Source organism: Antechinus flavipes, chromosome 3, assembly GCF_016432865.1.
Source record: "Antechinus flavipes isolate AdamAnt ecotype Samford, QLD, Australia chromosome 3, AdamAnt_v2, whole genome shotgun sequence".
Classification (NCBI taxonomy): domain Eukaryota; kingdom Metazoa; phylum Chordata; class Mammalia; order Dasyuromorphia; family Dasyuridae; genus Antechinus; species Antechinus flavipes.
Window position 1 is genome coordinate 284,649,778 of NC_067400.1, and position 17,353 is coordinate 284,667,130.

General features: G+C 34.5%; 1 long non-coding RNA gene across 3 annotated transcripts; it reads right to left on the reverse strand.

Annotated features, from left to right (window-relative positions):
* Positions 1-952: 952 nt before the first annotated feature.
* LOC127553972 (uncharacterized) lies at positions 953-16,829 on the reverse strand. Of its 3 annotated transcripts, none has more exons than XR_007951859.1 (5): positions 16,746-16,829; positions 15,419-15,506; positions 6,503-6,698; positions 3,801-3,882; positions 953-2,098 (listed from the first exon to the last, which is right to left on the reverse strand). It is a non-coding gene; the product is annotated as an uncharacterized LOC127553972 (long non-coding RNA). The 3 variants fall into 3 exon arrangements; XR_007951858.1 differs by lacking the exon at positions 16,746-16,829 and adding an exon at positions 16,602-16,739; XR_007951860.1 differs by lacking the exons at positions 3,801-3,882; positions 16,746-16,829 and adding an exon at positions 16,602-16,739.
* Between the last annotated feature and the right edge of the window lie 524 nt (positions 16,830-17,353).

The following is a 17,353-nucleotide window of genomic DNA, read 5'->3' on the forward strand; positions in this document are numbered from 1 at the left end:
TACATATATACATATATATATATGGGTATACATACATACATGTGCATGTTTATATAGTTTCTAAGAGTTGAGATGCTAAGTGAATTGTTCAGCATCACAAAGCTAGTGTCAGAAGCAGTAATTGGACTGAGTTCTCTCTGCCTCAGTGGCCAGATGTCTATCCATTACCCCAAGGGGGACTCTCATTTATGTAATATTTTACACGTAGAATATCATTTTATTCTCATGTTTCTCTATGAGATAGATAGTCTAAGGAAAATTCTCCTTATAGGTTTGTAGGATCATAGGATTTTAGACATGAAAGACACCTTAAAGTTTCTCTAATTCATGATTTTTAACCCAGGGTTTGTGAATTGTAGAAAAAATTGATAACTAGATTCCAATACAATTGGTTTCCTTTGTGATCGTATATCTTCTGTATTATGTTTTTAAAAACATTATTCTATCAAGTCTATAGGCTTTGTCTGCCAAAAGGGTCCATGATGCCAAAATAGTTAACACCTCTTGGTCTTGTTCCAGTGTTTCATTTTATGAAAAAACTGATACTAAAAGGAACATGTGTCTATCTTGAGAGCAAGTAACAGAGCTGGCATATGGCAGAACCAGGACCTAAACCCTTATCTCCAAATCCAGGGGTATTGCTACTATATTACAAGCAGTAGATAGAGCCTTGGACTTTTTTACTTTTAGTGAGCTTTTAGTGATTCATATCTTGCCCAAGGCCAGTAGAGTCCAGCTATGGCAGGGACTGTTCATGCATAAACCTCCATCTTGAACAACAGGAACCTGTTCATTCCAGAATCATAAATTGGGACCTTAATGGTCTCTCTCATTTTCAATCACCTTTAGCCAGTAACGATTAAAAAGTAAGAAGCTATTGAGCATATTATATAACCTTCTTAACTGTAATCATATCTGAAGAATGAAATCAAGATGAACTTTTTGCAAAGTATGACAGTCTTTTTAAAATAATTTAATATGTTATTTTTCTCAATTACATGTAAAATCAATTTTAATTCTTTTTGCAAATATTGAGTCCCAAATTCTCTCTCTCCCTCCCTTTCATCGAGAAGACAAGCAATTTGACATAGATTATACATGTGTAGTCATGCAAAACACTTTTCCATATAAATTATGCTGTGAAAGAAAACACAAACAAAAACCCTCCAAAGAATAATAAACAAAAGTATCTTTGATCTGCATTTAGGCTTTACAAGTTTTTTTTTCCCTAGAGAGGACACCAAAGGAGGTCATCCTACTCATCAGCAGTCATCAAGTTGCAAAAGGACCCTTTCTGATATTTTGATATGGATTCCTAAGAAGCAGCAATGGCAAAGTGAATAGAAAGCTGGCCTTGCAGCTAGAATAACCCAGGTTCAAGATCTGCCTTTGACTCATACTGATCATATGATCCTGGTTAAAGCACACCCTATCTTAGTGCCTGTCTCTCTCCCCTCTCCCTCCTCCTTTTATCTTTTTCCCTCCCTCCTTTTCTTCTCTTCTCCTCTTCTCTTCTCCTCTTCTCTCACTCCTCTTTCTTTTTACCTCCCTCCCTCCTTAGCTCTCTCTCCTCCTCCTCATCCTTCTTCTTCCTCTCTCTCTTTCTCTCTCTCTCCCTTCCTCCTTACCTCTCTCCCTCTCCTTCCTTATTTCTCTCTCTCTTCTTCTTCGCCCTGTGTCTCTCGGTCTTTCTCTGTCTTTGTCTCTGTGTCTGTCTGTCTCTTTCTCTCCTCATATCTTATTCCTGAATTTTAATTTAGAATAGTGTCTGAGACACAAGTGAAGATCATCTCCCCTAATTATTCAATTGGAATTACATTTTATAGATTTACTTATTATATGTGGTTAAAAAAATCCTGAGTTCATTCCATTTATCTGCAATCCATTGTTACCTGGATTGATACTGATGGTGCAAATCTTCTCCTTGGAGTTCATTTTGATCATTGGAGTTGAAGGGATTTTATGTCCTAGAAAAGCTGGAGCTGAAGTTTTACTTGTTTCTGCACTGATTTATTTATGTACTTTTCCCCAAAAATAACTTGTGAAAACTAAAAAGAGATCCTTTGGTTTTTCCTTTTGCAGGGCTTGACTTGAAGACCTAAGGAGAAAAAGAATGGATTGCAATGAATGTAGATCACTAAAATATTTTATATATTTGTATGAAGATTATGAGCTTCCTGAATACTGGAGACTCCAGAAGAAACATTCTATTTATACATTTATATCTTCTCTTTCTGTTGGCTGCCATTCCTAATTTAAAAGATGCTTATGGCACTTGCAGAGAAAACCACACAAGCAAGACCTGTTTGGGGGTAGGGAAGGGGTTGTTTTAAAACAAGTTGTGATCTGATGAATGGAAACATAAAATGCTGAATCACATTCATTCTCTTTGGAAATCATATATTTATTCCCATGCTATTTTACCAATATTTAAAAGGAATAAAATGAATATTAGTTCTCCCACCTGTATAACTGCACCAATAAAACTTTTTATGACCTAAAATAAATGTCAAGTAAATGTAGAATGTGAATCAAGACCCAATTAATCTGGTATACTGTCATGTTGACATACTTTCAAGGTGAAATAATGGGATGGAAAGGTTAAGGGAATAGACAATGGACTACATTTTTGCATTAACTAAGTGGGCTCCATTTGGCTTATTTTGAACCAGGAAAAAAAAAATGTTAACATTGGCCTGAGGAGCTGAATATTCAGTTGACAGCTTTCTAAAAAGAAAGATATTTAGAATGACAATGGGATAATGATTTATTAAAGATCAAAGTTCTAGAGCTGAAAGAAACTTTATAGGTCATCTAAGATAACTCTGGCCATCATGAGGAAGCTAAGTTTAAGGTAGCTAATAAAGTCCAGAAACGGGACTTCAACTCATTTCTTCTGTTTCCAAATCTACTTACCTTTCCACTATAATCTATTCTTTCAGTCTTTCTGTTGTAGGTGGTAAAATTGGAACTCCTTATGAGGATCACTGATTGATTACAATTATTGATTGATCCAGGCCTGTTCAAATCTCAGTTGGTATTAGTCAATTACTCAGTGGTAACTAATATTAAACTGCAGTTAGATTCAACAGATTTACTGGTTTATATGCTCAGGTAAAATATTGTTATTACTGAAAATTCTAGAAAAGAAGCAGTTGGTTAGTAGTCATTAAATAACTTGGACATTAAAATATACACTTCTTTATAAAGTCTGCTTCCAACTGTAAAAGGGTATGGTCTGATGTCCATGTATATGTCCTCATGAATCTATCTAGATTTGGCTTCAGTAAGGTATGAATATATATCGCTAGAACTTCTTCCACCTACTATTCTCAAAGGGAGACTGATTCTTGCCAGGAGAAGTAGGAGATCAGGATTAGAGGCTGGCCACTAGTCACCTCAAAAGAAAAAAAAAGGGGTGCTGGACTAGAATTAAAACTATCGAAATTCTCTCACTCTTTCCCAAAGTATTTAAGTTTAGAGGAAATAATTTCTAGCAAGAAACTGAGCTTTTAATAGCAAATGCTGAGTAAGGAAGTGGTGCAACCAAACTATATAATCCAAGGTTTGACTCCCTTCCCACCAAATGCCAGTTCCACCAAAAAAAACACCACCACCACAATGAAAAAACCCAAAATCACATATAGCAAAAAGCAAATAAATCCATTTAACTAAGCCAATAACAATTGTTATACAGATAAGAATGTATTAGACAGTATATAAAATGAATGAGCTCTCCCATTGATAATGATATATTTCAGATCAACTAAGAGTCCCAAATTTCATTCAAAGGGAAATACCTCTTTGGAAGGTCTCTGGTGCAGTTAATCTGGCAACAGGAACATGGTTGAAATATGGTTCATTCCCATGGTCTTTCTTTCCCTACAATTTCAGACAGAGGGTCTGAATAGAATCTGGAACTATATGCCTCTTTTCTTTCTCTATTAAGAGCTTGTCAACTCTATCCTTCATATGGGGATAGGTATTGAATAATCAATCTCCACTAATGAGGAAAGTATTACGCAAATAGGCTTTGAGTTTCAGATTACACAGTAAAGCATGGAGTCCATAAATATGAAGATGGAAAGAGTAAATATAGAGGAAATATTATCTTCCCTTATAATTAAGACATTGAGTAAGACTAAGTAATTGCTACATTTTTGGTCACTCCTTGTATTATCCTAAATAAAAAAATAAATCAATAAGAGATTTCCACTAGCAGCTATAAGCCCCTTCTACTTTCCGGGCAAAGAACAATTATTATGTAGTCTCTGATTTCAAGGAGTTTATAATCTAGTAAATGATTATTTGCGGCTTCCTCAAAGCCTGACTAGTTAACTGACAGAGTTCAGGTAAATGGTCATTTTAAAATTTGTTATAATGACTGCTTTCCAAACTTGGAAAGAATAACACATTATCCATAAATGTCCTGTCCAGCAGGACATCAACAGTGGGTCATCGAGGGGAACCGGGGCCGAGGGGGAGCAAAGGCTCAGGAAGACAACAGTCTGGGAAGGCACATTGTGCCTGGGAACAGGATCGGAGAGACAGAGAGGCAACTCTAGGTTTAGGTTGGTGAATGTCTCTGCTTTATTGAATGAAGAGGGTCTAGTTTTATATGATTTCTGGGTGGGGGGTTGCAATGTAAAGAATGTCAGACCATAGGTGTGGCTGACATCCTGGGGCATACTCGTTATCTAGTTCCTGGGCGGGTAGGGCCAATTTCCTGGGACACAAATAATCTTGTCTCAGGAATTTAATCACATTAGCTCTTTGTTTCCAAGGACATGGTTTCTGGAATGGAAGGGGGAATGTTTGTAACAATCAGATAAGGGGCTCAAGTATTTGAATATCCTGAAAGGATGGAATGGAAGGGGGAATGGGTGAGGGGTTGGGGTTTGAAGGTTCAGTCTCTAGCACATAAAGTGTTTCTAGATAATTCTTTTATAAACTGAATATCCTATTCATCAATAGAGCAGTCCATCAATAAGCATTTATCAAATACCTATAATATTTGAGGTACTGTGTTAGGTGCTAGGGATATAGATAGTATAAAGACTGAAACAATCCCTACTTTCTTTTATATCAATTCAATTCTTAGTATTTTTGATATCAAACTTTAAGCTTAATATAAATATAAAATAATTTCCTATGGACTCTGTTATATAGCTTAAGATTAGTGAAGTAATATCAGTTATTATTTGATCTTCAATTCCATAAATCTGAATTAAAATTATAACAGTTTTTATTTCTATTAAATATTCTCACAAAGAGACCTCATCATCTTTTTTTTAAACACCTTGAATGTTTTATTCTAGTCATGTTATTTAATTATTATAGTATTATCAGGAAACCTAGGCAGAATTATATTATTTAATTGTATTGAAAAGTTATATTCTTAAGTTTATTTTTCAATTACAATGCAAATTCAATGTAGGAACTGGATTTTTGGTTTAAAGTTATTTAAAAGAATTTCCAACTGTTAACATAAGTGGCCAAGTCAGATTTGCAACATAATACTAACTAGTCATTAAGATAACTCAAATAGGTCTTGTGAGTTGTCTTTCTAATATTTATGTGCATTATTTGATTGAAATCTATTTAACTATGAAGGGAGAAGATCCATTGAGTCCTAAGAGAGGAGTGAGCTTGAGCTCATATTTCACTCCAAAATGGCCTCTGAAAAATATTTATGCAACATGGAACATTAGGGTTTGCTCTCATTTTTATTTCTGTTGCCTACAAATATTTATCTAATTACTAAGAAGGTCTTTGAAAAGTATAGGTGACATGAAATAAAATGAAAGAGAAATCAGGAATGTTTCTGGTTTTACAAAGGAAAGTATAACATTGGATATTGCTTCATATCCCATTTAAAATTATGTTGCACCATAATAGCAGATTTCATGCTCAACAAAGAACCTTATGATGTTTTTCAAATAATACATATAAGCTTCTCTCACAAAAAGTGAGATCCAGATTTAAACTTTGCATTATGATAAAGATCAGAATGAAAAGGTACATTGTTGTATAATAGTGAGGAAAGTCTGGAAAGATTAAAGTCTGAAAAAAGGAGATGCTCAAAACTCAACAGCACTACCTCAAAGACTAATTTAATATTTATTATAAATTGTCCCTAATATTCCAAGTGTTTTATTGAGATGGCCCAATCACTTGATGATTTAGTGAATAGCAAGATATGAGAGAAAATTTTGCCTCAGACATTTAAGAGATTTATGACTCTAGGCAAGTCACTTAACTTCTCTCTGCTTCAGTTTTCTCCCCAATAGAATGGGCATAATAATAACATTTATTTCACAAAGTTGTCAACAAGGTAATCAATAAAACATTTTGAAAAGTTTAAAACACAATTTAGCTAATGTTAATATTATTTTTAAAAATACATTTATTCCAACCCTTAATGGGTGTTTGTGATATTAAATGCTCACATATATTTTCATTTTAATTACTACCTTGAAAGAGTTGAAACAAGCAAACATACATTTTGCTCATGTCTTTTTCAATGAGGCTAATGGTACATATAGATCATCTTGTACAAATCATTTGAAGAAATTTTAATTGGAAGGTAATGAGTTTGAACTACATGACTTTGGATAGCCTTTCTATCTTTAGATCTAAGATGACATGGAAGATTTTCTTCTCCATCTCTTGCAGTCGCCTAGCTTTGAATTCCCTCCCTACAAAATTAAACAAAAAAAAAAATAGGAGGTCTTTAAAACATAAAGAGAATCTGTTTCATTTGGATTTAAAGGAAATACAGCTTGTTCAATAAGAAGTGATTCCCTTAAATGCCAGCCTGGGTTATAACAATACTTTGCTACTTAGCTTTATATAGAAACAGTATTTAAATTAGTAATTGGTAAATCTCCTTAGAGATTTTATCTTGATATTGCAAATGTATGAAATTAGCATGGATGAAAGGAGGCTCTTTACCTTACAGGAAATTTACAACGCCTCCTTGCTTCTCATGGATAGAGGATGTGGTTATATGCAATTTGGGAACCAATAATGTCTGTTTGCCTCCTTCATGAATCACCTGTGCACCTTGAGAGGCAAGAAAGCTCCTTCTGCTCATGAATGGAAAATTGTTTTTCCTCTCTAAGGAAATGACTCAACTTGCTCAGATTCTGCACTGCATTTAGTCATCATGCTGTCTAAATAAATGCATATCCATTATTATTATTTTTTTGACCAATTCAATAGTTTATTAAATGGAGATACTGGAACCAGTGGATCCATCCATGATTGGTCCCAGGGCTGGACGAGACTATCATCTCAAAGAGTCTTTGAGCCCCGAATTACTCAGAGAGCAAGCCTTTTATGGGACAACAAGAACAACGACACAATGGGGGAGATACTTGAGTGGGGATAATAACCCAGTGGAGAGTGTCCCCAGGATGACACAATGGTGGGAGGTCACTGACATTCCAATGACATCTAAAATGCATAAACCTTTATTTTGTCAAACATTAAGAAGGAATGTCTATAACCTAAAGATAAGAAACCTTTATCTCATCAACCATTTAAGAGCGAATGATTATAGCCTAGGGTTTTGGGGCAGAGCAACTGAGGTAGACCTTCATCTCATCAAACATTAAGAGGGAAAGGTTGTAACCTGAGGCAGAATAACTAAATAGGACAATGGGGAAACTGGGTCACGACCTTAAAAGGAAACTTGGATACAACATTCCCCACTCTTTCTCTTATAACTATTCAAATCTTTGAATTATCTTCCTCTAAAAGATCTTAGCACTATAATTTTGAACAACCCTATGTGAAGTAAATAGACTAAATAAAAATCAAAATAAAGCTAGAACAATGTGCATATCCATTATTTAAAAAAAAGTGGTAGAATCAGATTATAACCCCAAAATATTTTTGGATAAAATTTTTTCTCAAAGTAAGAAAAAATACCTCAAATGAGTTACCATGTCAAGGCCTGCAATACTTTTGGCTTTAAGTTCATCAATATCAAATGGATTCCTTTATCACTGTTAAGATGGGATATCCCAATACTTGATTTGCCCAGGAAAAAAATAGCAATATCATCAAAAGAGAGAATGTTCAATATCAAGTACTGAAATTCTTTAAAAATTATTATTAATATTTCTAGTCTTTGGAGATTTAGGACAAAAAGGGCTTCAGATGAAGATCTGAAGAGTCAAATAAAGGAACTGCAATATAATCCCCAGTTATTACTATTTTCTTCATGAAAAAAATAAGACCCCCATTGGATGTGTAGTTCTGAGAGGGGAAAGAAAATTGTGGAATAGTTGATAATAGGAAGATTGAACCTAAGTGGCTTCATGTAATATGTAGTAGATAGGAGAGCAACAACTACAATAACAACAGCAAAGGAATTTATACACTACTTCAATATTTACAAAATTCTTACTATGCTTTATCTCATTGATAATTTTAGGTTATCTAAGTTTAATTTGGTGCCACAGGGAATAGAGCACTGGACCTGGAGCCAGAAAGACCTGAATTCAAATATGGCCTTAGACAATATGTACTTGGCAAGCCACTTAATTTTTGCTTTCCTCAGTTTTTTTAATTGTAAAAGAGGATAATAATGGTACTTATCTCCCAGGATTGTAAGACTCAAATGAGATAGTATTTGTAAAGTGCTTAGCACCATGCCTAACACAAAATAGGTGTTATATAAATGCGAGTTGTTGTTGAAGTTATTACTCCTTAATATTGATTTAGCACTAACACTGAGCTAAATGAAAGTCTTGAGTAAGTGATATTCAGGAATGGTCAGAAAAATTTGCCATTTATTCAAATGATATTAGTAGTTCATATTTATAAATCTCTTTAATGTTTATAAAGTGCTTTACATACATTATCTCATTTGATCCCCATGTTCTTTAATATAAGTCCTCATTTTACAAATGAAGAAATTGAGGACCAAAGAATTGATGTGACTTGACCAAGATCTCATAGCTAGTGAATGGAAGAATTGAAATCTGAACACAGATTTCTGACTTCTGAAGTTTTCTTTTCTCAACTTGACAAACATTAACATACATGGGCACCTGCATATATGGAGAGTAGCAGAAAAAGAGCATTATATGTGAAACTGAAAATCTCTATGACATAAAGTTTGTTTCTAAAAACAGTATTTAATAATCAACACATTAGCTTCCAATCTGTCTCTCTGGATTTCTCTGGAGCTGTTATCTATCTCACTCTTCCTTGAATTAAAAAAATTCTTAATTATACTCTTTCCTTTCTTTTCTCCCCCTTTTATGCTGTCTTTAATTTCACTCTATCCACCAAAATCACCTCACCAATTAAAAAATATATCCCTTGTAAAAAATAAATGCATCTAGTTAAGCAAAATATATCCATTTGTTGACTAAGTCTAAAAATGAATGTCTCATTCTGTACCCTGAGTTATTAACCTCTATTTTGAGGTGGGCAGCACACTTCATATCATTCCTCTAGAGTCATGATTGCTCTTGTATTGATCAGAGTTCTTTAAGCATCAAAGTTATTTTTCTTTTCTTTTTCTTCCTTCTTTATTATTATTATTTTTTGGTGAGACACTCAGGGTTAAATGATTTTCTCAGTCACATAGTAAGTGTCAACTGTCTTGGGATCAGATTTGAACTCAGTTCTTCCTTATTCCAATTTAATGCTCTATCCACTGTGCCACCCAGCTGTCTCCTCAAGGTCTTTATTTATTATGTAAATTAAATTTCTGGTGCAGTTTCTGACTAATTAATAATCAATTTATTCAAAAGGCTAACTAATAATTAATAAATTAATGATCATTAGTTTCCCTTAACAACCAAAGACACCGTCTGAAGACAGTAAATACCTTAGAATCAATCTCTACCCAGCTTATTTTCGTGGATTTTCTCCTTCATGAGCTGTATTACTCTAAATGCTCTTATGGGATGTGTGGTTGGTAGGAATAAACTTAACATTTTGGAACTGGAATTTAGCTTGATTATATTCTGTTTGACCTCTAAACAATCCTCTTAGTTGGGTGGAGTCCTGCCCAAGATCAAGGATCACATTTCCAGAGGATTTGGGCAATGCCATCTATTGGAAATGTCTTTTAGAGACTGACTGAATTACCTGGGCTAGTCCCCAAATGAAGAAATAGAGAGAAAAAGCCTTAACTCTAATTTAATAATTGGTTTTTACTATGTAGAAAATAATTCCTCTCATTACTTCAGTTCTCATTAGTTCACAAAAGTCTCTAAGTCAATCTCTTTCATCATTTTTTCTTGCACCATAATAATCCATCACATTCATATACTATAAATTTTTTGGCCATTCCCTAATTGATGGGCATCTTCTTAATATCCAGGATTCTACCAAAAAGTATTGCCATAAATATTTTATACACATGATTTTCTCTTTTTCTTTGATCTTTTTGGGGCAAATGTTCAGTTTTGTTTAATGACTTTTTAGGTGTATGGGTTAGGTTGTTTTTTTGTTTGTTTGTTTGTTTTTTTTAGAATAACAGCTTTTTATTTTCAAAATACATGCAAAGATAGTTTTAACATTCACTCTTAAAAGCCTAGTGTTCCAATTTTTTCTTCCTCTCTTCCCTCCACTCCCCTCCTCTAGACAGCAAATCATCCAGTATATGTTAAGTACATGCAATTCTTCTATACATATTTTCACATTTATCATGTTGCACAAGAAAAATCTTCCCAAAAATGAGAAAGAAAAATAAATCAAGCAAACAACAACAAAAAGGTGAAAATACTATGTTGTCATCTACATCCAATCCCCACAGTCCTCTCTCTGGATATAGATGATTCTCTTTATCATAAGTCTATTGAAATTGGTCTGAATCACCTCAATGTTGAAAAGAGCCATGTCCATCAAAGTTGATCATCACATAATCTTGTTATTGCTGTGTACAATGCTGTCTTGCTTCTACTCAGCATCAATTCATATAAGTTTCTCCAGGTCTTTCTGAAATCATCCTGCTGACCATTTTTAATAGAACAATAATATTCCATAACATATATAATGCAGGTGTAGTTTTAAATTGTTTTTCAAAATGACTGGAAAAATTCATGGCTTTATCAACAGTGTGTCTATCTTCCCACAATATGTTGGTTTTTAATCATCTTAGCCAATTGGATGGATATGAGGAACTTAAGAATTATTTCAATTTTCATTTTCAGTAAATTAGAACATTTTTTTCACATAGAAGTTTATTTTGTGTGTTTCTTCTTTTGAGAATTGCCTATTCATATCCTTTGTTAATTTATCTATGGAGAAATCATTCTTGTTCAAATTTATTTGAATGAGATCTTTTATGTTTTGGATATCACATCACAGAAAAATATTCTATAAAGATGCTTACCAAGTAACTGTTTTTCTTCTAAATTTAACTGCATTTTTTTTGTTTGTGCAATATCTTTTCACTTTTATGTAGTCAAAATTATACATATTATCTCCTTTGATCCTGTCAATCCCTTGTTTGGTTAGCAACTCTTCCTCATTTCTTTCCCTGTTCTTCAAATTTGTTTATAATGTGACCTTTGATATCTAGGTCATGTTTCTATTTGGAGCTCATTGTGATAATGTCGAAGTCTAATTCATTCCAGTGTTATTTCTAGTTTTCAGTCATATCAGTGAATTAATAAATGTTGTTACTACTGTGTGGTTATATACTACTCTAAAAGCTAGGATACAAAGAAAGACCAAAGATAGTTCCAGATCTTAAGGAATTCTGTCTAATATTCATGCAAATAGCCATTTCCAAATAAGATACACAGGATAAATTGGAAATCATCAAGAGGAATCAAGAGAACTTATCAAGAGGAAAGGCACTAGCATTAAGGGGAATAAAAAAAAGATTCCTGCAGAAAGTAGGATTTTGAAGAAAGCCAGGGGATCCAGAGAGAGGGTGGAGATGAGGAGGGAGAGTATTTCATGCTAGTGAAAAATTCCTGGAGCTAGGAAATGGGAAGACACTGAAAATTAGAATGGGAATGATTGGAGGTATCTTCATATTTTTATTATCTTACTTTTAACTTGTTAACCTGAACTCACAACTTTCCTGCAGTGACCCTGTGCTTTTCTAGCTATCTTTTATTATGTATCCCTGGGCTCCGATGAAGGTGCTCACAATTTTTTCTCTTTGCATTTCTTCATCATTATCCAGTCTAATTCTCTTTTACATGTCACAATCTGGATTGTATAGAATGGGATTTTTAACCAGACATTTGTCCTTGGTTAACCTTGATCATTCCTGCCCACTCTAAGTTATCTTATTTTCATGCTTATGTATTTCTTTTGTGCGATCTAAAACTCAGACATAATAAAAGATTATTCCTTTGAGCACCATTAGCTGTGGTATCTTTTCTGTGAAAACCTCTAAGTCCCCAAAGCAGCTGCAATGGACTAGGATAGATTTACTTTTGGATGTACTTTGTGTCCTGCCTTCCCAGCTGTACAAGACTCAGCTAGGAACTACCCAAGTTTTTTAGGGACACTCAGGCATCTACCCTCCCAGAGTTATATAAGTCAAGATGATAGATACAACTGGGAAAGATGAGACTGCTAAAAGGCTTCTCAGAGCTTTCTACTTCCCCATTCTTTCATCTTTTGCCCAGGATGAACTAGAAGACACTGAAAAGCTGACTTCATCCTACTAAATATGAAGTTCTTATTCAAATTTCTGATACAGGCAAGTAGGTGGTGCAGTGGATAGACTACCAGGTCTGGAGTTAAGAAGGATTTCTCTTCCTGCATTCAAATCCTGGCTTAGACATTTACTAGCTGTGTGACCCTGGGAAAGTCACTTAAACCTCTAAGCCTCAGTTTATTCGTGTATAAAATGAACTGAAGAAGAAAATGGCAAACCACTCTAGTTTAGGGTCATGACTGAAAAATGACAATAACAAAACCCTAGTTGAGCTCATGTGACACAGCTTGTTGCTAATAGGTAGAAGTGAAATTAAAGAAAGGAAAAAGCCAGAGGACGACAAGGCTTGAACTTAAGTGTCTGGGAAAGTGGTAGTATATCCAATGAAAACAGAGAATTTAGGGACAATTTTTTAAAATGATGAATTTGGCTTGGGATACATTGAATTTGAGGTGCTAGTGTAATAAAGCAGGTACAATAATCTAATAGGCAGTTTCAATCAAGATATTCAAATTTTAGAAAGAGATAGAAATATAGTTTTGTAATTTGTCTGCATAATTGACCATAATTGAAGCCATGGGAAAGGTTTAAGAGTACCAGAAAAGAGAGTGTTTGGAAAAAAGACCAAAGACAGACCTTTGAGGAACACCCACATTTAACAGGATAGGGGGCAATAAAAAGTAGCACATTGGGTAAAGTGCTGGACTTGGACTCAGGAAGAACTGAACTCAGATTTGGTCTCAGACATTTACTCTGTGACCCCAGATAATTCACTTAAATGCTGTTTGTGTCAGTTTCCTAATCTATAAAATAGTGATAATAATAGCATCTTTCTCCCAGGGTTACTGAGCATAAAGTGAAAAATTTGGAAAGTGTTTTGCAAACTTTAATGCATTATATAAATGCTACTTATTGTTATTATTATTATTTCTATTATGATAGAAGGAGGAACCAGAAATAGAAACCTAGCAGGATTGTCAGCATTCTAACAGGAGATATTAGAGCTCAGTATTGTGAATGCCAAGGAAGAAAGGAGATACTTAGGAGACAGATCTAATATTAATGCCACAGAGAAGTCAAAAAAAAAAAATGAGGTTAAAATAAAGTTCACTGGAACAGGGGTTTGAAGTTGCTGAGAAGTATACTTTGGTTTGGTATAAGAAAAACTTCCTGGAAAGTGAAATAGGTTGCTTTAGGAAGATGGTGATACTGGGGATGTCACATATGAGATTTCTGTTCAGACATGGTTTAGGTTAGATGAATACTGAGGCCCTTCTTTACTTTTGTTGTTGTTGTTCAGTCATTTTCAGTTGTGTACAATTCTTTATGATCCCATTAGGGGTTTCCTTTGCAAAGATACTAGAGTAGTTTTGCTACTTCTCCAGCTCATTTTTCAGATGTGGAAATGGAGGCAAATGAGGTTAAGTGACTTGCCTGAAGTCACACACTTAGTAAGTGTCTGAGATCACATTTGAACTCAGGTCTTCCTGACTTTAGGTTTAATGTTCTATTCATTGTGCCACCTAGTTTCTATAATTTCTAGAACAAAAATGACTCTAATTAATTTTATAGAGATGGTCAATGTTTTAATAGTAATGATAATGAAGATAATAATAATAGTTTATATAATTTCTAGAACAAGAATGACTCTAATTTTATAGCAAAGATAGTCAACGATAATAATGAAGATAATAATAATAGTTGGTTCAGTAGATAGAGCACTAGACTGAAGGCAAGAAGACCTAAGTTTAAAAATGGCCTCAGATACTTAATTAGCTGTGTGAACCTGGGCAAATCATTTAACTCTCTTTGCCTCAGTTTCTTCATCTGAAAAAGGAAATAGTGAACCACTTCAGTATTCTACTAAGAAAACTCCAAATGGGGTCACAAAGGGTAGGATAAAACTGAAATGATCAAACAACAAACAGCAATCTATGTAGTGCTTTAAGATTTGCAAAATACTTTATAATACATTAACATTACATTACTTACATAATTGTTATTATTGTCATAAAACAATCTATGTCTCACAGCTATGTTTACTATCTACCACAGTGAGTAAGTAGGAGATGACCTGTGACTTCAGGCACTTAGCTCTTGAGGGAAAGTACATATGCTATTCTTCCCAACTTTGAACGTCATGACAGTAATGATAACTGGGATTTGTATAGTATCCTGACATTGTTGAAGTATTTTACAAACATTTCAGACCCGAAGAACAACTTTGTAATGGATTGTTACTAGTATTATTTGCTAAGTGAAATGAGCAGAACCAGGAGATCATTATATACCTCAACATCGATGCTATTTGAGGATGTATTCTGATGGAAGTGGATCTCTTCGATAAAGAGAGCTAATTCAGTTTCAATTGATCAAAGATGGACAGAAGCAGCTACACCCAAAGAAAGAACACTGGGAAATGAATATAAACTGCTTGCATTTTCGTTTTTCTTCCCGGGTTATTTATACCTTCTGAATCCAATTCTCCCTGTGCAACAAAAGAACTATTCGGTTCTGCACACATATATTGTATCTAGGATATACTGTAACCTATTTAACATGTATAGGACTGCTTGCCATCTGGGGGAGGGGGTGGAAGGAGGGAAGGGAAAAATCGGAACAGAAGTGAGTGCAAGGGATTATGTTGTAAAAAATTACCCTGGCATGGGTTGTGTCAATAAAAAGTTATTTAAAAAAAAAAAAAAAAACTAGTATTATTATTCCCATTCTACAGTGAGAAAACAGCCTCAAAGAGGCAGAATTTCTTACCTAGGGCAGAAGTTTGCTCACTGACTCTGAGTGGTACACTCCATTCATAACTTGGGGCTTCTGGATTCCAAGTCCAGAACTTGATTCCCTATACCACAAAACAGAGACACATTATCTATCTGTTCTTCAAGATTGTTGCCAGATTCAATAAAGAACACAAAGTGCTTGTGTGTGACAAAGTGCTCTATAATTCAATCACCTACTGGTTGGGGAATTTTGCCCTAAAGACTAAAAGATTCGTTTTGGTTTTTTAAATAGTTTATGGTTATGTCTGTTTACTGATTTTTCTTAATGTTTTCCCAAAATATTTCCTTTAATGGCAAAGGGGGGGAAATAAACTCTACCATGATAACTCTGGAATTGCAGTGTCTCGTTAATTGGATCCCTTGCCACAGATAGACCAAAATGCCTACTGCCTTAATTTCATAAGAGATCTTGCTTCTACCACAGATTTTCCTGTTATCTTCACTGGGCAAACTGAATCACCCTGGATTAATTAGTTCTCTTTTGGCTCAGAATAGAAAATCAGAGCCTATTGTTGGCAGGGAAATTAGCTCTGAGAATTCAGAGTATGGTCACTGTGAACAGCACTGGCCACAGAATTCTCAGCTCCAGTCCTTCCTCCTTCTGACACTAGAAAGCCCTCATAATTATCTGTGACAACTGCATTAAATAAGACCTAGATCTGAATGCATTGATTGCTTAGGCTTTTTCAATAACTAAATTATGGACAAGAAAGCAGATTATTTGCAATCTAATAAGTTTCTAATCCGCAATTACACAAATATATCATCGTCACTTTTGCAGAGGATGATTATTTAACAATCTTTAGTTCTTGAGAGTAAGAGCTTTGGTTGCCTATCAAAGTGAATAAAAAGGAGACCTGTGGCTTCGGGGACCCAGATCTTGAAGAAGTGTATATAACTCTGCTCCTGGGGAGGTGAGGAATACATTTTATCTGGGAGAAACATGCTGTATTTTCTGGCAAGTCTTTACATCCATACAACTTTAAAAGAGCCTAACAGATAGTCATTCCTGGTCTTGTAATTTAATTTGCATGAATAAAGATTAAAGGTGGAAAACAACCAGTGGAAGAGATGAGGTAGGTGAGAGAGGGATAATTCCTAATAGACAAATAAGGAACAGAAGGTTATTAGAAAGAGAGGAAGTTTCAAACCAATACCTCTTAAAGCCAGACAGGGATCTCCAAATGCAAGCAGAATAACTCAGAATTTTTTCTGCCTCTCAGCACTCATCAAAATTCTGCTGTTTCAAGTTTGTCTCAGGGATGAAAATGTATCTACAGCAAGCACAATTGAACACTCACCACCTATTTCATTCTGAAGAGACTAAGGAGGTCTGAAAGCTTCCAGGTTGTTTTTCTGAAGCCAAATGAGGCCTAGTAGATAATCTGGGTCAACCTAACCTTCTAAATGTCACATAGCCTGAGTCAACATGTGACTGGGAACCAGTACAGACTGGGTGCATCCCCCTCTGCATACAAATGACTCAGTCAGTCACAGAAGCAGATAATAGCTTTCTTCTCTTTTCTACTTGATCTGGGAGCCCAGTTGAGGAGAGAAGAAAGAATAGCCCAAGAAAAGGTGATTGTAGTCCCATTTTCTGCTGATTATCTAATTGATTTAAAGGGATATTAAGATGCCAATCTGTTTCTAATTAGATAATCAAATCCTAATTCTAATTTCTTAAAATCATGTATTGAGAGGGATAAAATCATCATTCTGAACCCTTTCTTTTTTTTACAGCTGAGGAACAGAAATTGTCCAATAGAGGAATTGAAGTTAGTAAATAAGCCCTCTTCTTTCTACTGTATTAAACACAGACCCAATTTAACCAAAACAGTCTTGACATTACATTATCATTTCTATGGCTGAAACTAAAGCAATATCAACATAAAACTGTAAAAATTAAAAA